This window comes from Halictus rubicundus, unplaced genomic scaffold (genome assembly GCF_050948215.1).
Source record: "Halictus rubicundus isolate RS-2024b unplaced genomic scaffold, iyHalRubi1_principal scaffold0177, whole genome shotgun sequence".
NCBI classification, from domain to species: Eukaryota; Metazoa; Arthropoda; class Insecta; order Hymenoptera; family Halictidae; genus Halictus; species Halictus rubicundus.
In genome coordinates this window covers 13,922-38,194 of record NW_027488718.1, presented here as the reverse complement: position 1 = coordinate 38,194, position 24,273 = coordinate 13,922, and the positions used below count along the sequence as shown (strand labels likewise).

Genomic DNA, 24,273 nt, shown 5'->3' with positions numbered 1-24,273 from the left:
AATGTTGTTGAATTAACGTGAGAATTCTTTCTGTTAGGAATAATCGTGGAAACGTTACCGGAGGAATTATTAATGTTTGACTGAGGTTTTGTAAACGTATATATATATATATACGCTTATATATATATATTCGTATATCAATGAGAACACTTTTACAGAAAGCTATGTAATACCTTTTTGTTTCGCAGTATATCACGAGAGAGAGAGAGAGAGAGAGAGAGAGAGCCCGAGGGTCTCTTACACGCTTTAAGGGACAGTTTTCCCAGGTGGCCTTGAACAATCGATAGTACCGCTATAACGGCCACTAGAAGAAGCTAAATAGTAACATTTTCGTCCAGTATGGGGAGCTGGGTGCACTTTCCACATTCAGTGTCGAGTGGCATTTTCCGAGTATCCTCTCTGATTCGGTCGCATGATCTCTGACAATAGAGGAGATCTGAGCATGCGTGGACGACATCATAAACGACGGCGCTGCCGTAGCTTCGCTCGAACAGCCGTGCCTCGGCACACTCACGCACCGCCAGGTCGGCGCGTACGTGTACCGATGAGAATAGCAAGGGTCCGGGATGCCGCGAATCATTCCTCGATAATGCAAAGATGGGGTTCATCAGTAGTCAAAAGCGCTAGATAAAAGATAAATCTAGAGCGCTCGCCATCAAACAGGTCCTACTCTTGCATTTTCGAGCAACATTTTGCATTATTCGGTCGCATGATGCCTGCCGTAGCTTCGTTCGAACAGCCGTGCCTCGGCACACTCACACACCGCCAGGTCGACGTGTACGTGTACCGATGAGAATAGCAAGGGTCCGGGATGCCGCGAATCATTCCTCGATAATGCAAAGATGGGGCTTATCAGTAGTCAAAAGCGCTAGATAAAAGATAAATCTAGAGCGCTCGCCATCAAACAGGTCCGACTCTTGCATTTTCGAGCAACATTTTGCATTATTCGGTCGCATGGTGCCTGCCGTAGCTTCGTTCGAACAGCTGTGCCTCGGCACACTCACACACCGCTAGGTCGGCGTGTACGTGTACCTACGAGAATAGCTAGGGTCCGGGATGCCGCGAATCATTCCTCGATAATGCAAAATGGCAGAGTTGGGCAAAATATTTATCTAAATAAAAATTTCGAATAACTAGTAAAAGATAAAAAAAAATTTTTATTCCTTATTCGAAGGTTCGAGTAAAGAAAGTATCTTTATTTGATGTGTATCGAATAATTTTATTCGACGAGAATTTATCCGACGAAAAAAGATAATTTTTTTTATTCGAAGCGGATTTATTCAAACTTCGAATAATTTTTTCATCTTTTATCTTTATTTTCTATTCGAAGGCTTCTAATAAATCTTCGAATTACTTTTACCGAGCGCCGAGCTTCAAAGACCCAGCGACGACAAACGACATACAATGTAAGCGGATGGAGAATCGCGCACGTATGAAAGTTTAAACTTTTAGATTTTTCAATATATCCTCATGAAATTGTGACGAGCGAATGGAGGGGATTTTCCCGATGAAAATAAGTTCAAATTCGAGTGTAATCGAACAAGTTTCATTGATACGTAATGTTACGATAAAAATTACAATCTCATTAAAGACAGTCCAAATGATGTCGTGTTTGGACTCATTTTCATCGGGATAAGCTCTACAATTCATTCGTATAAACAATATTGTTCTGATTAAAAATGTAAAAGCATAAATTGCCAATAATGCTCGATTCTCCATCTGCTTACATTGTAGGCCGTTGGTCGGTCGCTGGTCTTTGAAGTCCCGAGCTCGTAGAGTCGCGAGATATCGGTGTGAAACAACTACCAATACAATTGCAAAACTTGTTTATTTTTCATTATTTTTTTATGGGACTTGCGCCAACTAATTCGTGGCATTCTTCTGATTAAAATGACACTAAACGCGGTACAAATTGGACTGTGTTTAATATTTTTAATTGTAGATATATTCGAAGGCTTCGAATAAATCTTCGGCTAACTTTTGCCAGCTCGACGAATAAACCGGTCGGACCGGAGGACCGACGAGCGCCGAACGTCGAAGACCCAGCGACCGACCAACGGCCTACAATGTAAGCAGATGGAGAATCGAGCATTATTGGCAATTTATGCTTTTACATTTTTAATCAGAACAATATTGTTTATACGAATGAGTTGTAGAGCTTGTTCCGATCAAAATGAGTGCAAACACGACATCATTTGGACTGTCTTTAATTAGATTGTAATTTTTATTGTAACATTACGTATCAGTGAAACTTGTTTGATTACACTCGAATTTGACCTTATTTTCATCAGGAACATCCCCTCCATTCGCTCGTCACAATTTCATGAGGATATATTGAAAAATCTAAAAGTTTAAACTTTCATACGTGCGCGATTCTCCATCCGCTTACATTGTATGTCGTCTGTCGTCGCTGGGTCTTTGAAGCTCGGCGCTCGGTAAAAGTAATTTGAAGATTTATTAGAAGCCTTCGAATAGAAAATACAGATAAAAGATGAAAAAATTATTCGAAGTTTGAATAAATCCGCTTCGAATAAAAAAAATTATCTTTTTTCGTCGGATAAATTCTCGTCGAATAAAATTATTCGATACACATCAAATAAAGATACTTTCTTTACTCGAACCTTCGAATAAGGAATAAAAATTTTTTTTATCTTTTACTAGTTATTCGAAATTTTTATTTAGATAAATATTTTGCCCAACTCTGCCATTTTGCATTATCGAGCAATGAATCGCGGCATCCCGGACCCTTGTGATTCTCGTAGGTACACGTACACGCCGACCTGGCGGTGTGTGAGTGTGCCGAGGCACGGCTGTTCGAACGAAGCTACGGCAGGCACCATGCGACCGAATAATGCAAAATGTTGCTCGAAAATGCAAGAGTCGGACCTGTTTGATGGAGAGCGCTCTAGATTTATCTTTTATCTAGCGCTTTTGACTACTGATAAGCCCCATCTTTGCATTATCGAGGAATGATTCGCGGCATCCCGGACCCTTGCTATTCTCATCGGTACACGTACACGTCGACCTGGCGGTGTGTGAGTGTGCCGAGGCACGGCTGTTCGAACGAAGCTACGGCAGCGCCGTTGTTTACGTTGTCGGCCACGCGTGCTCAGATCGCCTCTCTGACAGGCATCATGCGACCGAATAATGCAAAATGTTGCTCGAAAATGCAAGAGTCGGACCTGTTTGATGGCGAGCGCTCTAGATTTATCTTTTATCTAGCGCTTTTGACTACTGATAAGCCCCATCTTTGCATTATCGAGGAATGATTCGCGGCATCCCGGATCCTGCTATTCTCATCGGTACACGTACACGTTGACCTGGCGGTGTGTGAGTGTGCCGCACAACTCTCATTCGAGCATAGTGACTGCTGACGACGACAATGATCGGAAAGAGAATACAGAGCTCGTAGCGAAAAATGCCGGAACTATATTTGAGCAAAATAATAGCTGTGGGATGGTTTTTCGGGGGCGGCAAATCCTTTGTTTAATACGTAATTATACAATATAATAGGCGTTGCATTGACATTGTATATGTCACCGCTAGAGCGCTCGCCGTCAACATTCTCAATAAGAACCCGGTTATTTAAGAAAATGTGTCCTTATATCTACATTCTGCCGAATATTGCAAATTACGCCTAGAAAACGCAAAAGTAGGACCTGTTCGTTCGCGAGCGCTCTAGATTTATCTTTTATCTAACGCTTTTCACCCCTGGAAAGCCCCATCTTTGCATTATCGAACAATGATTTGCCGCCTCCCGAACCCTTGCAATCTTTGTCGTTCTTGCGGATCTAGCGTTGTGTGGGGCATACCATGGCACACGCACACGGCACACACACTGTCATTTGAGCTTCTCATAGCGGCCGTTTGTAGCGTGAAGATCGCTAGGAAGCTTCTCCTAGTTCCTGTTTGGAGCGTGGCGACTCGAGGCCACGTAGGAAAACTGGCCCTTAAATACACCGCACAGATGTCGTTGTCATCTGTGAGCCTCGACTCGTAAAACGCGCGCATTACAATTTGTATAATACATAGTATAACTTCAACACTCCCTCCTTAATGTGTGCGTTTTCAAAGTATTACATCTAATTACAAATTTGATTTCTTTAGACCTAATCCTAACATACATGAATTATGCTTAATTCTATTCAGTCCTTTCGTTAACACATCAGCAAGCATTTTATCAGTCGGAACATATTCTAGTGTAAGCCTGTTTTCTCTCAATGCTTCGCGAACGAAATGATATCTTATGTCGATGTGTTTAGATCGACTGTGATAGATCGCGTTATTCGCAAGTAAGTTTGCGCCTTGATTGTCGCTGAATAATAATACTTCACATACAAATCCTAATTCTTGTAGGTACCTGCCGAGGTACATGGCCTCCTTCGTAGCTTCAGCTATTGCCATATACTCTGCTTCGGTTGATGACAATGCTACCGTCTTCTGCTTCTGTGACTTCCAACTTATGACGGTTCCACTCATGATAAACGCGTACCCCGTGTACGATTTTCTGTCAATTATGCATGAGACCCAGTCTGCATCGGTGTAGCCCATCAACGGTAGGCTGTCCTTCTCGTATGTCAGCTCTACATTACATCCTCCCCTCAGGTACCTTAGGACCCGCTTCGCAGCTACCCAGTGGGATCGCTTGTGACAATTTGAGAATTGAGCCAGACCTGCTACCGTTCTCATTATATCGGATCTAGTCGCGACCGCCAAGTACATTAATGCTCCAACCAGTTCCCGATAAGGCTCATTTCTGGGCATGCCATCCTCATCATCGTCATCGTTTTTTTTTTAAGCTTGACATTTACATCTATTGGAGTGTCAATCGTTTTGGCATTCTCCATGCCAAATCGTTTCAGAATCTCTTCTGTATACTTCCTCTGCGACAGAGTAACTCGTCCATTTTTCTGTGCAATTTCTATCCCCAGACAATACCTTGCTTTACCTAAATCTCTAACTTCAAATATATTCATTAAATACAGTTTAAACATATTTATAGATTCTTTACTATTTGACGCAATTAGAATATCATCGACATATATCAAAACAATTATCAAGGATTCTGCAATTCTTTTAAAATAGACACACGGATCGCTAGCTATTGGTTTCAATCCAAAATCTTTTAACTTACGGTCTAATTTAATGTTCCATTGCCTTCCAACTTGTTTCAACCCGTATATTGCCCGATTTAATCGGCACACCTTGTTCCCTTTGTTTATTTCTTGGAACATATTTTTTGCTAACTTACCTAAATGCTCTCTTTCTCCCTCCTGGAGTACAATTCTTTCAAGAAATTTATTTAAATACTCTGGAACCTCCATGAACACCTCCTCCTCTAAATCTCCGTTTAAGAAGGCTGCAGTTACATCCAATTGGTGTATCTCCATCTCGTATCGAGCAGATAAAGCAGAAATTATTCTCACGGAGCCGAGTCTGGCAACGGGTGCGAAGGTTTGCTTATAGTCAATGCCTACACGTTGGCTGTAACCTTTCGCTACTAGTCGAGCTTTCCTTCTCTCCAAGCTTCCGTCCGCATTTGTTTTATTGGTCAATACAATTTTGCATCCGACAACATTCTTATTTTCCGTTCGATCGACAATGCGCCATGTTCTGTTCTTTATTAATTGTTTAAATTCCAGTATTATGGCATCTTCCCATTCAGCTTTTTTTTGCAATTTATGGCTTCCTCCAGGTTGACTTCAATGAATCCTGCAGCGTCTTGGAATACCTCATCTTCAAATTCCATACTCTCCAAATCCCGCTCTACACTGTCTTCATTATTATTCTGTGCGTTTGAGTTTAATGTCCGATACGACTTCCTTGGCCGTCCAGGTTTACCAGACCTGATTGTTTTCGGTCTACCGGGTAATCGCTTGTCAGTAGCATTCCCTTCTTTTTCGGCATTTATGTTACTTTCATCTCCATTTTCTTCTTAATTTTCTGTTCGATAATTTTCGATCACAGTTTCTTGCTTCTCATGTATTTGTAAGTCATTACCATCTTGTTTCTCTGAATAGAAATCTCCTACTTCCTGCTTATCGCCTTTCTCATCAATGAATTTTACATCTCTTGAGATGACTACCTTTTGGTCTTTGTTTAACCAGATTCGATATCCTTTGACTTCGTCTGAGTATCCTATGAACACTCCTTCCTTTGATCTTTCCTCAAACTTTCCTTTGTTTGTGGTTTTGTCGAATGCATATGTCTTTGTTCCGAATACTTGCATATATCTTAAATTCGGCATCCTTCCCATCCAGATTTCAAATGGAATTCTTCCTTTAAGTGCCTTCGTTGGACATCTATTTTTTATGTGATTTGCTGTCATCACTGCTTCTCCCCAAAATGACAATGGTAATCCCGACTGTATGAGCATGCATCTGGCTGCTTCGACTACTGTTCGATTTCTCCTTTCAGCTACACCATTTTGCTCAGGAGTATATACTGTCGTTCTCCTGGCTTGAATCCCATTTTCCTCCAGATATCTTGCAAATTCATAATTGCAATACTCACGTCCATTATCAGATTGTAGAATTTTAATCCTTCTTTCTTTTCGATTTTCGACCAACTTTTTATATCTCTTAAATGCATCCAGGCAATCACTTTTTCTCTTGAGTAGATTTTGACACCATCTAGAGTGATCATCTATGAATGTAATAAAATATCGAGCACCCCCTTTTGATGAGGTTCTCATTGGACCACATATGTCAGTATGCACTATTCTTAGAAGTTCTGAACATGGCTCTCTTTGACCTTTGAAAGGCTCTCGGTGTTGCTTGCCTAGTAAACATATCTTACATTCCTTAATACTCTCTTCTTTGGTTACTTTTCTTCCAATAGCAACTTCATTTTTCATCAGTTGTGTCAAATCTCTTACATTCAAGTGAGCCATTCGATCATGCCATAATTTAATTTCTGATTCTTCTTTGCTTGATACTCTATTTGCATATTCATTTCCTTCTCTTATATAATATAGATTACCCACTCTATCAGCAATCATTTTGATCTCTCCTTCGTTACTTTTCACTATGGCTATATCTTTCTTGAATGTTACTTCGTGATTTCTCTCTGTGATTCTGCTAACAGAGACTAGATTTGTACGAAGGTCAGGAACGAACAATATGTTTTGCAGGCTAACTGATCTTTCCGATCTTCCATTCGTAACTCTTAAGATCACATCACCTCTTGCCTTGGCCTCCGTCGATGCTTTACTGGCTAAATTTAAATTTTGGTTATGTACATCAATAATGTTATTGAATTTGCCCTTTTCTTTACATAAATGGGTTGTGCACCCGCTATCTAAGCACCATTGATTGCTTCTTTGGTTAATATAATTTACTTTATTCTCCCCTAAATTAGGCGGGTTTATATAAAAGAGATCATCTACCGTATTTGCCTTATGCTTATTTTTATAATTTAAATTAGTGTGACATCTTGCCGCTATATGCCCTATTTTATTGCACTTAAAACATCTCATTATACTTTATTGTGTGGAAATACCTTAGATTCTGTAGCGTCCGGTCGCACGCACACAAAAGAGTCTTTCTTTCGTGCAAACGGCCAACGCAATTTACGACTCTCGTTCGACGAAGCTATTTTTGAGTGGACATTTTCCAGACCTAGTCGAAGTATGTTTATTAGAGTTTTGTCCCAAAGTCCTCAATAGCAAACTGAGACCGTCATAAATTAAGAGACGAACCGAAGGGCACTTGAAGCGGACCCAACGGTCTATCGACACTTGGGTCAAGCATGGGTGGCCCGGAGGAAAGTCCCATCATCTTCTCCGATCACCTCGCCGTTCCGAAAACAAACACGCCAAGGGCGGAAGGAACGGGGGTGAGACGAAGAAAGAACAGCTCTGATTGGAAGGACCCAAAGCGTGGGTTAGCCAATCAGGGTTGTTTAGGATTTTTACCAGGGCAAACGAAGGCGTTAGAATTAAGTTGTACAGGACTTTCGAAGAGTCAGTCAGAAGTCGTCGCGAGATATACTTCGGATTAAGTAGACAGTCGTCGAGCGTTGTTCGAAGGTACCACGCATAAAATTGTACAGTCGCGAACAATACGTGTACATATAGACATTAAAGTAAGTTCGCCAGCAAAGTGTAGAATGATAAATAGACCCTATCCACAATTCCTTTGTCTCCTCCTCTCTCGTCTCTTTGGTCAAATTATTATCCCTGAATACTTTTGGTTTCCATGGTTTTGCTGGGCTCGTGCTCTTTTTCCAGCTCGGACCTGCCATCATAGCTCCTGCTGTACCCTCATTCATTTTCTGCTTCCTTGCCTCATTTTCTTCCAGAATTTTTACTTTTAACGTTTCTGCATCGGGTAGATTGTCCCTTGATTCAATCGCACACCTGAAATTCTCAAAACTTTCTGGTAGGCTATATAAAAGCATAATGGAGAGCAAATCAGCATTTATCTCAACATTCATTGCATTCAAATTATCCACTGAAATTGTAGAAGAAATTGTAGAAGAAATTGTGGAAGAATCACACAAACGGACGCAAAACGGACTAGAGAAAATCTATCACGTGCAATGCCAGATGTGCAATCACAAGGAGCGCATACGATGTATTCAAGAAAATAATGACGCCATGGATATCAATCACAGCGCAGTTTCCGCAACAATACTGACAGGAGGCGGATATAGACAGCTGGAAGAAATGATATGTGGCATGAATATGTCGTGCATGTCTAAGCATTTATACCGAAAATGCCACGACGAAATAATCGATGCCTTCGAAGTGGCTGCACAACGAGAAATGGAAGATGCTGGAAGACATGAGAGGGAATTAGCCATAGCAAGAGGCAACGTACATCCAGGATGTAATATACCATTCATTCCGGTAGTTGCAGATGGCAGCTGGATGAAGAGGTCATATCGTGGCGGCGAGTATAATTCCCTTTCTGGTGTAGGAGCCATCGTTGGACATTACACGAAGAACGTTCTACACCTCGGTGTAAAAAAATAATTCTGCTTCGTTTGCCACGCAGCAGCTAAAAAGAAGGAAGTGGCACGGGAGCATCGCTGCTTCAAAAACTGGGGTCGCGATCAGAGTTCGACGGGTATGGAAAGTGCTGCTATTGTGGAAGGATTCCAATGTAGCGTAGAAATGCACGGCCTAATATACAACATTTTGGTTGCCGACGGTGATAGCAGCGTCTATAAAAAGATCTTGGAGAACGATCCGTATAAAGAGTACATGGTACAAGTGCGGAAAATTGAATGCACCAACCATCTTTTGCGGAATTTCTGCGCACTGGTGTCTGCGCACTGGTGTAAAGAAAGCTGCAGAACATCGCTTCAAAGAAAAGCTGAGATTATCAGACCAAATTAAATTTAAAAATAGATCTGAGAAACGTGCCAAGTCGCTTGTTCGGTGAACACAAAGAGTGTCAGAAATTGGCTTACTTTTGTAGCAAATACTCTGACCCCGAACAAATCGAGAGTAAGGCTCGGATTCACCGTTGTGAACGCGTCGCGTACCCGTGTCGCCGAAAAGTTACCCGCCAATTTAATATTGGGTAACGGGATCCGATTGAAAGTGCTGTGGCTGCATACGATTGCGAAAGTCTGATAATAACGGAATGACTGCTGCGTTTGCTGTACGATCGTTTGATATGAACGGAAGACTCAGACAGACTGATCCGGGGTCCGTTTTCTGGCCACCTCGTTGGTGTCCAACTCTTTCAAGGGATGGGCCCGAAAATCCCGAAAGACTCGTCCCCATTCGTTGATTGACCTGAGGGAGGCGGATCTTCCGGACAGTCCTCCACGGTGGAGGTGGAAGTCCTTACCCCCTGGTCAATCACAGAAACTTTGGGAAATTTTCGAACGACGGGACCCCGGTGCAGCGTGACGAAGAGACTCGAGTGGCCTGCACATGGTTGTGCAAATTTATGGCCCCTTGTCCAAAGTGGATGGACGACAGTCGGGTTCAGACCTTGAACACGAGACTCCTAAGTACTCTACGTCCGGTACCCTTTAGAAATTGCGTATTTCTGAAACAGTGGGACCCGTGTTTGGTCTGTACCAGATTGCCCAAGGGGCTGCGAACGCGTGTCTCAGACCCTCACGGGCCTTGAAGATGACAAGGGCGTGAGGGATGGGCGTGACAAATGAGGCTATAAGGCTACAGTCACGTCTCGAAGCCGAACAAATAATAACGCCGTAGAGTGCTTTAATAATATAATAGCGAAATTCATCGCAGGGAAACGAGTAAACTATGGACAAAGAGGTTCTTATCAAGGTAGAACCTCTGCTGCTGTCGTCCAATTCAACACAAAAGAAACGTTTAGTCGATTGAGTGCTGTAATGAGCAAAGAACCGACAACAATCGTAAAACAGTTGGAAAATCGATGTAAGCGTGAAATGGAAAAGGAAATTGAATATAGAGCACGAAAGAAAGCATCCTCCTTCCGACAGGAGAAACAACAATGCGACAAGGATTATGGCCCCAGTGCGGCAAAACCAGACATGGAGGAGACAGTATATGTTTCTGAATGTGAGAGACACATGGTAACGCTCCTCGAGTGGCAATCGATGCGACACACGGTCGAGGCTGAAACTCGTAATCAAGGGAACAGCGAAAGATGGATGGCCTATAGGAAGAAATTATTAACAGCATCCAATTTCGGCCCAGTATGCCGATTACGAAAGACTATATCACGAGCAAGTTGTTTGAAACTGTGATGAACCCACAAATCGAAAGTCTGCCAGCCGTACAATACGGAAAGGAAAACGAGATGAACGCCCTGAGACAAATGGAAATAGAATTAGGAATCTCTATTCTACCGTGTTGGCTGTTCATAGATTCTGTCGCGCCTTACTTAGGTACGACACCAGATGGACTTGTACAAGACGATACAATCGTCGAGATAAAGTGTCCATATTCGGCTTTTAACTCCCGATCGGGATTTAACTCTCGATGAAGCAATGGAGAAGTTTTATGCGATACGACGCATTTTTCAGGGTGATAAAATGAATAAAACTCACCATTACTATCATCAAGTGCAAGGACAATTGCACATAACAAATAGACAAAATGCTCTATTCTGTTTATGGACGCCAAAAGGAATGAAGATAATACAAGCGCAATACAGCGCATATGAAGAGTTGTTCAAAAAACGATTGCAATCGAAGGTCGCAATTACACCGGCGAGTGAAATACTAATAGATTCATGATCACAAATATCCGTACCTATATTAATTCTAATTTTACATTTTGTATTTTGTTCCGTCGTTCGGGACGGGAATTGCAGGTGTAACGGTGGGACGTGCACGAAAGAAATAGTCAGTTACTGTTCGCACGCGAGCGAGTTAGAAATTTCGCGGCGGAATAGCTCGGGCAAGAATACGGCTCGCGGAACGCTCACTCCTGTGCAAGAGATTGCCGTCGCGGGCGCGCACGTTTAGCTCGTAATTGGAGAAGAAATTATAGAGACAAAGAAATGCAAAATTTTGCAGCGTCACTGTCCCACCCGTTGCGAAATAGCGGAGGGATCGGACGCCGAATTTTGCGATAAACGACTGCTCGTGAGGTTTGGAAGTGCTCCCCGAGGAGCTTCCGTATCGATTTTCGATCGATGGCTAAGACTTTTCGCGCGCGCCGAGCACGGCCGAGTTCCAGGGACGTGCACGACGCACCAACGGATTCCGGGAGGCTTAGAAGGGCGCCTCGCTTCGCGGGAACTCCCACGACAAACTATGGCCGATTACGGGGAAACGCAAAGTCTTGTGCATAGGCTCTATGGAGATGGAACGCAGCACCCGGGCCAGACAACCTGGAGGCGACGAAGCAGGACAGAGGCCCCGTCGAACATCCGACAATTAATTTCGCGGTTCTGCCGCCTCCTCACCCCGCCACTTACAAAGCGGCCTCGGCGTGGGTGGTGTAGGCGTGCCGTATCCGGGGAGATCGTAGATCGGACCCCCTTTTTCCCGGCCGCGAAGAGCGACCGGAAGGTTTTTCGCGTAGGGCCCGGAGCCCAAGGACCTGTCGTGGGCACGGTCCTGAATTTCGTGACTTCCGCGTGCGAAGCTCGCCCAAGCAGGAAACATAAGGACTAGCAATTAGAATGGGGATGACGAGGACCCCATCGTCCCGATTCCGTCGAGCGACGGACCACTGTCGCGGTAACTACCGACTTAGCGTGAGGTAACGTACCGGGCTGCGCCAAGATTGTAAAATTGCGAACGTTCGAATCGGGAATCGCGTCTCGCATGGTTGGTGCCGTTTGTACCGGCGAATTCTTCGCGCCGTTCCACCAGCGGGGATCAGTCCGCCACGCCGACAGAGCGTACGAGAATTACCGGATTCCGAGGCATACACCAGCCGGAAAAAGCGCCCAAAGCGAGGCCCGTCAAACGAACCAGCGGAGTACGGTAAGTCCACGCAGTGGTCCACGCTCTTGGCCCTTTCATAGAATCTCGCGAGTTGGTTCGCAAAGTTCGCGGGAGAACGCCACGAGTGTACGACGTCGGCCCCGCGCCCTCGCGACTTCGCGAGCTCGTGGGTCGGTGAGCGGACTCGTTGCCATCCCGTCTCGTTCTCCACATTTCGTGTGACGAGGCGCTTCCCGCTTTGCAAAGATTGCTCGCGCCGAGCCGTCGGTGCTTTGAGCGGTGCCGTAGTTTCCCGACGGAACAAGATACGGAAGTCTCTCCTCGGAGGAGTCGCAGTCGCTGCAAGTTGCAGTCGTTCGCGTCGCTCTCGTTTACCGTCGCTTGCGTTCTCTCGCGCCGGTTACCGTAGGTTCGTTCGCCGAGTATTGTATCGGATCGCGTCGCGGAACGCCCTCCGTCGGTTGGACGTCCGGTACGAATCCGCCTGCCCTCGCGGGCCAGCGACATCGCGGGCCGCCTGTCGACCACCTCCGCGACCGTAGCGTTCCGGAGTTTATCACGACAGTCTTTTGTAATTGCGCCGTCCACCTGCGTCCCGCCGAATCTCGCTCTTGCGAGCGCGATTTTCTCGTGCCGAACTACCGCACGAGCGCGGAGATTTTTACTAACTCTGACCACTTCGCGCTGCGACACGACCACCCTATTGCAAATTTGTATGAAGAACGCGGGCTCTCGGGTGCGACCTCGTAGCCGCGGTTTTGTAAACTTGACCCAAAATATATGATTTGAGCCCATTTCTCACGTTATTATTTCCGCCCCGCGAGATCCGCTATGCCGTGAGAGCTGTCCCCGCTATCCCAGCGTCCGAACCCCAACCCTTTCGCGCTTTCCACCCATCTCGCGGTACGCAGAGATCTGCATTTCGCGTGGCACCCTTTCGGTGCCTGGCGCCCGAGCAGAAGGCTCTCTTTACCGTCTCGCACCGCCGGGAGGACCCCGTATTCACGTGGAAACTGTGTAATTTGCCAAGTGCAAATACACTAAAGAAAATGTTAAGGAAAATTCCAGTCGAGACTGGAGTATCACAAGTTGTGATGACACATCTACGCAGTCGCAGCGGATACCATGAGCGCTGAAGAAAAGTTGTGCGTGTTAATGTGGGACAAAATGTCATTAAAACCTCACGTTGACTACGACATTAGTAAGGGAAAGATAGTAGGCTTCGAAGACTGAGGCAGAAGAAGAACTTCAAGATTTGCCGATCACGCCCTTGTCTTCATGTTAAGAGGACTGTAGAGTGGGTGGAAAATGCCCATTTCCTACAATTATTGCGACGGCCAAACGAAAACGCCACAATTAATATTCTGCATCAAGGACATCGTGAAAGCAGTGTAGAAACCTGGATTAGAAGTTGTTGCCACTGTATGTGACCAAGGATCATCAAATGTTGCTGCCATCAACATATTACAGGCAGACATACGGGCGAAAAAATGGAAACAGGGAGAAGAGCAGGGGGAAAAGCAGCCAGAATCCGACACAGCCAATCATCGGGGATCATCGACAAAGATTTAGCAAATAAGTCGAATGCCATAGGGTCCGGACCGTCGGGTGCAGCCCTGCCGCGCGAGCATTAGCGATAGGTCCGAGCGTCGCGTGGGAGCAGGAAAAGTCAGGAAAGTGGGGGACGCCTCGCTTCCGCGTTAGCGAGCCATCGCGAAGTAGGTCACTGTGTCGTTGGCCTTAGTACGAACTAGTCGCTTAACAGTTGCCTAATTTAGAGAAGTTTTTGCGTCGCTGCCGATCCAGCTCATGAAAGGGTAGCTACCGTGTCTTGAACCGAGAAGCAGTTGTACCGAGTGGTAAGTGCCGATCAGGCTTCCTTTTAAATAATTATTTCGCGTTGGCCCTGCTAGCGTCTTAGTGTCACGGCGGTAATTCGCGTCGCGGAAGACTTTACCTCGTAACGCCGAAAATCACGAATCCAAAGGTGCGATGTACTGCTGTACCGAGGGCATCTCCAATCAGTCTGTTTTAAAAGTAAGGGACACACAAATTACATCGAGGAAATACTGCATACAAGGTCCAGTAGAAAAATATTACAGCAAGAACAAGTGGAACACCGCGATAAATTCTTTGCAAAATTGCAGGTAAATGATAAAATAGTAAAATTTGAAGTAGACAGCGGTGCAGCGTACATACACGCTACGACTTTAAAATTAATTACATATTGTAATAATGCGTTCGATTCAGTAGGTTATATTACGGTACGCGTCAAATACGGTAATACAGAACGTAAATTAAATATTTATCTTACCAACATTGAAAGAGCATCATCACTAGGGCGTGAATGGTTACGCCAATTGATAACCCATACAGAACTGCGTGAAATTTCTTTAAACCAGTGTACAGTACATACGTTTAATGCTAGCGACAGAAAAGTCCAATTAAATACGATATTACATAAATACAAAGAGATTCTAGAACCTGGTTTAGATCGTATTAAGAATAGGCAGGCACGATTAACACTAAAAGATAATGCAAACCCTGTATTCGTAAAACATCGTACAGTTCCTTTCAATTTATTACCACTAGTTGAGAAGGAAATCGAAAATTTAGAAGCAGCAGGGATCTTAGTGAAAGTCAATACGTCGGAATGGGCTACACCCACAGTGCCTATTTTAAAGAAAGAAGGGAATATTAGAATCTGTGGTGACTACAGTGTCACATTAAATCTAAATCTAACGGTAGACGATCACCCATTACCTACAATTGATGAACTATTCGCACAAATGGCAGGTGGAACTAGTTTTTCAAAAATTGATCTCCGACAAGCTTATTTACAATTACAAGTTCGGAAAGAAGATCAGGCATTACTTACGCTAAACACACCGAGTATAGACCGACTAGATTAATGAACGGGATTGCTTCTGCTCCAGCCATATGGCAGCGAGAAATTGAAAATATTCTGCGAGATATACCCGGATTTACAGTCTTTCTCGATGATATAAAAATTACGGGGACAAGTGATGCAGAACACTTACATAGACTAGATTTAGTTTTTCAGAGATTACATGAACACAATATCAAGATTAATCTAGAGAAAAGTACTTTCTTTACAAATCAAATTGAATATTGCGGTTACATTATAGATAAGGACGGTATACATGAAGACCGTAAAAAGATAGATGCTATAGAGAAAATGTCTACACCCCGCAATGTATCAGAAGTGCGATCATTCATTGGTTTCGTAAACTATTACGGGAAATTCATTAAGAACCTCAGTTCAATTCTATACCCTGCGACGAAACTACGATTCTCGCGTTCCGTCGCGAGCTCGCGATGGTGACTCAAGCAGGAGCCAATCCGCGACCAGACACTAACGCGAACCAATCCGCGAGTAGACCCTGTGGGTAGGGTCTATTTATCATCAACTACACTTGCTGGCGAACTCAATTTAATCTCTAAATGTACATATAGTGTTCGCGACTGTACAATTTACGCGAGGTGTCTTCGAACAACGCTCGACGACTGTCTACTAATCCGAAGTGTATCTCGCCACGACTTCTGACTGACTCCTCGAAAGTCCTGTACAACTTAATTCTAACGCCTTCGTTTGCCCTGGTAAAAATCCTAAACAACCCTGATTGGCTAACCCACGCTTTGGGTCCTTCCAATCAGAGCTGTTCTTTTTCTTCGTCTCATCCCCGTTCCTTCCGCCCTTGGCGTGTTTGTTTTCGGAACGGCGAGGTGATCGGAGAAGATGATGGGACTTTCCTCCGGGCCACCCATGCTTGACCCAAGTGTCGATAGACCGTTGGGTCCGCTTCAAGTGCCCTTCAGTTCGTCTCTTAAAGAAAGACTCTTTTGTGTGCGTGCGACCGGACGCTACATCACCCCCTTACCAGTGCAAACGTTACCTAATTCTACTTATCCTACATAAACTAACTTACGTTTAGACCTAAAACTACTATATACAAAAAACTTATCTCGACTATTTACAAGCGTTAGAATCCGACCTGTAAGCGGTCGGGGAAACATACTCGCCTACCCGAACGAGTATGTACGAATTCTCGCGTACCAGCTTGTGGTTTATCCGGAACTTTGACATGATTCTGGTCGCGTTTCTCGTCTATGTCGTTATTTAATATATAGGCGGGTTTGAGCCTGTCAATTGAGACGGTAGTCTCTTTGCCTCGAACCCGCACTACGAAAGTTTTCTTGTTTCGACATACGACTGGGAATGGACCGTCATAAGGATTTTGTAGAGGAGTTCGCACCGCGTCTGTTCTAATAAAGACGTGCGATGTCGTCTGTAAGTCCTTAAATACAAAAATCCTCCTCTGTCCGTGACGTGATCCGTTCACCGGTCGTATGTCTCTAAAATGCTCGCGGAGCTGGTGTACTAATTCCGCCGGATCGGATACTCCGATCGGCTCGTCGCTGAATATCTCCGCTGGCAAGCGTATGTTTTCGCCGTAAACTAACTCGGCCGCGGATGACTTAAGGTCGTCGCGGTGCGCGGCGCGGATACCCAGCAGAACGGCAGGCAACGCATCGGTCCACCGATCGTCGGCGCGACACTTTATCGCGGCCTTCAACTGTCGGTGGAAGCGTTCCACTAGACCGTTTGCTGCGGGGTGGTAAGCGGTAGTCCTCAGGTGCGAGCACCCAAGCAATGCATTTAATTGCTTGAAAAGATGGGACTCGAATTGCCGGCCCTGATCGGTGGTAATTCTCGCCGGTGTCCCAAAACGTGCTATCCACCCCGAAACAAAGGCACGCGCCACAGTTTTGGCCTCGAAATTCACGAGTGGGAAGGCTTCTGGCCAACGCGTAAACCTATCGACGCAGGTAAGGCAGTATTTATTGCCCCTGGACACAGGTAGTGAGTAGGTAGTCTATGCCGGTTCTAACTCAATAGGCGAGGGGGGTCATTTTCTAGCGAGGTGCGGGGGGTAATCGCGCGGGGCGTGGCGTCATCGCTACCTTATCGCGCGGGGCGTGACGTTATCGCTGCCTTATCATTTCCGCCGGCGGCCATTATGCCGTCGGCCATTTTTATTATATTTGGCGGGAGATTGTTTAGCTCTTGCCGCCGGCCATTTTTATTATATTTGGCGGGAGATTGTTTAGCTCTTGCGGACGCCCATTTTTATTATATTTGGCGGGAGATTGTTTAGCTCTTGCGGACGGCCATTTTTATTATATTTGGCAGGAGATTGTTTAGCTCTTGCGAGCAACCATTTTTATTATGCCGGCTTTCTTATCGCTGCATCCAGATGTTGTCAGCACTCATTGTAACCGTGTTATGAAATTCTACAATGTCATTCGGCCTTGAAGGTTGCGATATATTTATCTGGATAGGTCGTTTCCCTTCCACGTCTTCCAGCTGTTGCATTTTTGATGAGAGGATCTCTCTTTCTCTCTCTCAGACAGAACCGCATACTTTTGCGATAGCTCCAACGGTTTTTCATTATCGCGCTGTTTTTTATTCCATTAGAGAACCACATCCTTTTGTTAATTGCATTTGCGCGATACATTTTATCGCTCGAGAGACGTGTTTAAATAGAAGGTGGTTCACAGCTACACGCATTTCCAGTTGTGTTTTTCAAGCAGCGAAAGTAGTATCGAGAATGTTGGTATCAATTTCAAAACGTCGGTGTGCGATGATCGATGACGGTCAGCCGTTGGAGGAGGCAGCGGCGGGATTGGTGAGTGCATCGTTTTGTATCGAAGTGCATCGTTTGTTTCGCGTAAGTGAAAAAAAATATTTTTTCCACAGACGGGCATGGATAGGATGATCTTTGCCCGGTCTTGGCGTCGCGCCATCAAGAAATGGATGAGCGAAGCAGAAGACTGGGACGAGGAGTTTATTGTAGCGATAAGGAGATTATTCGAATGGTAAGTTTTTGACGAATTAAATTTATTCAAATATAAAGTTTTACATGCGTGTAAGATTAAAAACTAAAAATGTTTTTTCAGATTGCTGTTTATCGTATTATGCTATATATTCCAACTGTATTCCAACTGTATCGTAGAACGATTTTGTAATAAACCATGCATTCCAATCTTCGATCGTTTCCCTGTAACACACGTATATAATTATTTGTAACGCGCGCACGTACATAATTATTTGATTTATTTTTACCTTCGACGAGTAGGGCTTAGCGATAACCGCATACGTCTACGCCGCGAGGGGGCGATGGGTTTGCCATCGCAGTGGGATCGGCTCCTATCGGAACGTTGCCACAATCTAGTCCGCAAACGTGTCGACAGAATCTCGACCAGGTGCGATGCTCCGTCATGGGATCGTCATCCTGTTCCCATAGATACAGTTCTATGCCACATTCGAAACATTCTACGCGGTCCGCTTCGTTCGAGCAGTAGAATCCTGCGGCCGCGAGATCTTCGGGTTTGACGATGTGAGAAAACTGCCAGTTTTGAAAACTTTTTAGTCTGTCGCGTTCGAGGCGGTAGTCGGGAGAATCAATTTTTTCTTTACATATTTCTTGAATCATGTTGCTGGAAAGAAAAAGAGTTTACGTAAGAACCACGTTGTGAAGAAGTGCTTATAAGAGTATTCTACACGATACCTGTTTCTTATAATTGATCACCCATGCGCGAAATGTTCGAACTTCGTTTAGGCAGCAATGATAGGTTTTTCCGGTAGCGTTTTTCCAACGATGAAGCCGGCAGGACGCGTCGTCGTGGTCAATTTGATACACGGGATCGCGAATCAGGTTATCATACTTTGGACAACCAAAAGTTTCCAAATTTATCGATGATATATTCAAATTTTGAAGAAAATTTTTCTCGTAATATCCACCTTTGTACGCTACCACCGGATCCGCGTAGCCACGAACAAAATTTCTAATAATGTCAGGTATATCTTTTTGCCGGTAAGCTTCAAAACCGAAATCTTTGAATGGGATTCCATGCACCGAATCGCTGACGAACCGTGCCGACCGTTTGTCAACGCTGGATAAATTATAAAATTTTCTGTCTAAACGAAATTCAGCGAATTTGAATGATCCGTCGTGAACGTCAATGATGGATAGTTCTTTGCAGACGAAATTTTTGTCCACGGTAAATCCATCCATGTCAATGATGTGCGTGATATGATTCATCTAAATACGCAAGTAAATCCATTCGTACCAATGATACGATTCATCTAAATACTAATTCTAAAAGGTTACTACACTTACCGTGCGTTAGAAGGATGCGACAAAAACCGCTGAGAACAAAAGACTCTAGATGTGCTTCTTACACGACGCGTTTGCGATGAACTTGTCGTGAAACTATCGAGGTTAATTTATAAGAATGCGTGAGAGATGAAACGACGTCTCCCTCCTCTCTCGCGAAAAATGTGGTTGAGGATGCGCGATAAGCATATCGCATGGTCGGGATAAAGAAAAAAAAAACGTTGAATTAGAAATGTGGGATTGGATATTAATAAAATTTGACGTAACGATTATGCGTATTTTAAAATTTATTTTGAAAGCTGTATCCTTACATAAAATAAGAGTGGAAATACGATTAAAGTATAGCGGTTTTCGATATCCATGAGTTATGCGACGCGTCCAGCCCTAACCATTTAACGTATATTTTATTTCCTTTTCTACGTAATATTTTTTCCACCAAGTATATGTCAGGATATTTGACAGCGCGTATCTCGTGCTCGTAAAATCCGCCGGCGATCGGGTTGTCCTTCGAGTCGGCCAAGAGGTACGCTACGGGATTCGTTCGTTTCACCGCGGTAATCTTAAATATTTCCGTTGACCAGTTCGGTGTGTATCCCTTGTCGAATACCGTTTTGAACTTGCTGACGCGTACGCGATCGCCAACCTTGAACTTGGCAGGACCAGCGATCTTCATGTTGCTGTACACGGTGGATAAAAGATGCTTGGCATTTTTGCGGTTTACGTCCGCGGGTCGCATACGGATGGTGCTATGTTTTCGATTGTTGTAGTCATCGATCAGCGTGGGAAGCGTATCGATCCAACGGTATTTTCCGCTCAACGAGAAGAATTTCCACATGCGGTTCTTCAGCGTGCGATTGAAACGTTCCACGACGGAAGCCTTCATGGTGCTGTACGTCGAATAATGCTTGATGTTACGTTTCTTCAGATATTCTTGAAACGTTGCGTTGTAGAACTCTTTTCCCATATCGGTCTGCAAGTTGTTCGGCACCCTGCCATCCCTCTTTAACGCCGCCGCAAAAGCTTTGCACACGTCGCTCGCGTTTTTGCTCTTCAAAGGAACCGCCCACGCATATTTGCTGAATACATCGATTATCGTGAGAATGTATCGATGTCCCCGGTTGTCTCGCGCATATTGTTGAACTTCGACGATATCGGCTTGCCAAAGATCGTCGAATCCTCGCACGATCACCCGTCTACGGGGGAAGAATCGTCTCGCCGGAGCGTGCAGCTCCTTCACAACGTCTTCTTTGCTCATAGTCGTCGACTAAATCGGATTGTTTTTCGCGTATATCCCGCACGGTTTCTTCGAGAAGCGACAACCTTCTTCGATGCAACTTGTTGGCATTCACCGTTTCCCTCACGTCATCGATTTTACCGAGCAGCAGATTCTTCGCGGTTAGGAGTTTTCTTTCCCAGTTTTCATGGATTTCGTGTTCCACGATCGAAAGTCTTTCGCTGAGTTTATCGGCAAGAATCCCTATGGCACTTATTTTGTCGCGATCCGATCTCCGATCGCGTTTCATCATTTCTACCAAATTGTCCTCGATTTCGATGAATTTATAGCGACAGTACGTGTGATAATTAAAAGATATCTCCATTTTATCTTCTTCTTCCTCCTCGAGCTTGTTCAGCTTCTCTTCATGCTGTTTCACACGTTTCTCGATATCCTTCAACTCATTGAGGATGCGTTTCCCGATATCGAGAGCTAGATTTTTACGAATACGATCGATCTCGTCCTTGACGTTCTGGCGGAATTCGTTCGCGAGCGCGGTTTTCACCAAATCGATGCACGCGTCGACGTACAGTTTCGTCGCCGAGTCGTTGATGGCGATCGGTGTTCCGGTATTTCCGATACGCAGATGCTTCGCATCGAAAAATTCATCGATACCGCCGGTACGTGTTATCGCTTTCTTGTCGACGAGATCGTCCGCATAGCCCTTCGTCGCAGCATCGTTTCTCTTGGCAGGAGCTTTCAGATTTTCTATGGGTCGAGACTCGGCGTCGAAGTACGAGTCTTCTCTGTTCAGGATGCGTCGACTGAGCGAATTTATGATTTCCCCAAAGTTTCGGTCAAACAGAATGGCTTTACGCTTGCCGCCACCGCCACTGTTATCCTCGTGCGTCGGTGTCGCCGCGATAGGATCGTCTTTCTCGCGATCGAAAATTCGATCCGTTGTCCCCGCCGCTTTCGGATTCACCATGATGACTGTTACTGTTCGAACGATTGAGAGTAGATCCTTTTCAAAGACCGTGAACGCGCACGCAATGACACGATTCTCGCGAAGCGGGATTTTTATATTCGGAAATCATAATTTTAAAAAGTTGTGGTGGGGAGAAGATGACATCATTTTTAAAAATAGGTAGATTTTCAAGGTTGGTACAACGGTACCATTCCACCGTTTTTTAGAAACAGATTTTCAAGGTTGGTACGATTGATGTCATTTTAGCAACGAATGCTATCGTATCGATAATACGGATAGCACAGGTACAGGTACAGGTACAGATACAGGTTCAGGTACAGGTACAGGTACAGGTACAGGTACAGGTACAGGTACAGGTACAGGTACAGGTACAGGTACAGGTACAGGTACAGGTACAGGTACAGGTACAGGTACAGGTACAGGTACAGGTACAGGTACTCTCTCAAAGCTGATCGGTGTGTTCGCGGATTAATTTTTTAATTCTCTCCTGTAAGCTTATTCCGAAATTTGTCAGTCGATCCTCGACCATGTCGTTCACCTCGTCTTTTATTTTCTGCTTCAAGGTTTCCCTCATTTGCGTTTGCAACGCATCCAAATTATCGATTTTCGCGTTGATCTCATCGATGCTGGAATCGTATAATCTCATATTCGAGTTAACATCGTGTCGAACGCCATGTATCTTAGTCTGTATTTCAGACTTTAACGTTTCTTCAACGGTTTTCAGCTCTTCCGACAGTTTTTCGATATCGCGTTGAACGCTATCGTGTATCTCAGTCTGTATTTCAGACTTTGTTGTCTCTTCAACGGTTTTCAGCTCTTCCACCATTTTTCCGAGGATCTCGGACTTTAGGCTCGCGTTGAGCGTATCCACGTATACTTTGCTAGTCGCATCCTCATTGTTTAGGGGTTCACTCAAGTAGCATATGCGACAACGCTTGGCATCGAAGTAGTTATCATAATTCCCACTACGTTTGTTCCATCTTTTCACTATGTATATGGTGTCCTTCTGAACCGCCACCATGGTTTTTAGGATGCCTGAGTCGACGTACGATTTGTTGGCGGCGTCGTTCAGATTTAGCGGCGGGCCAGCGTTCTGAATGCTTTTCTTTTCAGCATTAAATGCTCCTGCATGTCCATTGTCATAGATCGTATGACTCATTACATATTTCTTAAGCGAGGACGCGATTTCTTCGTTGTCCCGTTTCGAAACGAGGTCGACGTACGATTTGGTAGTCGCGTGGTCGTTCGCACGGGGCTCCGCAACGCGTCCGATCCGTCCACCTTTCGCATCGTACGATTTAACGCCACCCCCGCCAACATCGTTGTTCAAACATATAGCGTTGTCGCGCCCGAAACTTTTAAACGCTGGATAGAAAATCGAATGAACGTTCGTCGCGTCGCGTTTGTTCGCTTCGCGAAACGTCATGCCAAATTTGTCGATAGACATTTTTCCCGTACGAGCCGTAACCATGCAGCGGACATTTCACTCGCCACTGATTCGACGAGCGCGCCTACGCGTTAATTTATAATTATACCGGCTTCGCGAAGTTCTTCGATTATCGACATTACTTCGTTGTTGTGACCGGAATGGCCGGCACTCGTCGAAGACGTTTTCAGACGATCGACGAGCTCGTTCGGATCGTCCCAATGCACGTAATCGATCGGATTGTTGGTCACACGCATACGAGTTGGAACTTTCATTCCCCTTCCGCTTTGCGACCTCGAAAACATTGGTCCTATAATCTTTTTATACTTGTAGCCTTTGTTCCCCATTATCTGATTCCCCCGCCGGTGCGCATGCGTGATAATGAGAATTCTTTTGTAAGCTTTCTTATCGTCCTCGGTGTACAGCCTCTCGTCGGGTATTCTATTGAATATCAATTCGTAAAGACCGCGAGTTCCTCGATACTCTACCCCGTTAACGATGATATCGTCATTACTGTTCACATCGAACGTGCTATTTCCGAGCATCAGTTTGTCATCTCGGAGATACACTCCGTACACGCTGTCGGAATTTTTCGTCGGCCCGGTAAAAAATTTATGCAAGTATTCACGCGCCAAAGGTCCGAGATTCTCGGACAGATGTTCGCTTTCCTCCCGATGAGTTTCCGGATCCTCAAAAATATTACGCATCGACGATTCCAAAGATACCGCGCTCGTTGCGGGCGACTCGAAGATATGCTGCTGCTGCTGCTGTACCATCGGTTCATCTTCATCTTCGTTAACATCTTCATCATCATCATCATCATCCTCCTCGAAAAAACTAATTTTTTTCTTCAGATGTCTCGGTGGTAGTGGCGTTAAATCAGCTTAGTCGCTCGTTCTCTTCTTCTTCGACCCCTTCTTCCCCTTCTTCTTATTTAATTCATGTCCTCGTTTTTTCGCGGTTGCAGGTGTTTCCATGATACTCGAGAGCGCATCATCGGTTGATTCTGTAGTAGTAGGAGCAGTATTTTGTACCAGCTGTTTCAACGGTTCAACGATTGGCCGTAAAGTCGTTTGCAAATTCGTCTCGGTGG

The 24,273-nt window shown here is 44.8% G+C and overlaps 1 pseudogene; it reads right to left on the bottom strand.

Moving 5' to 3' along the window:
- Positions 1 to 4,258: 4,258 nt before the first annotated feature.
- LOC143363936 (uncharacterized) lies at positions 4,259 to 4,689 on the bottom strand (annotated as a pseudogene).
- Between the last annotated feature and the right edge of the window lie 19,584 nt (positions 4,690 to 24,273).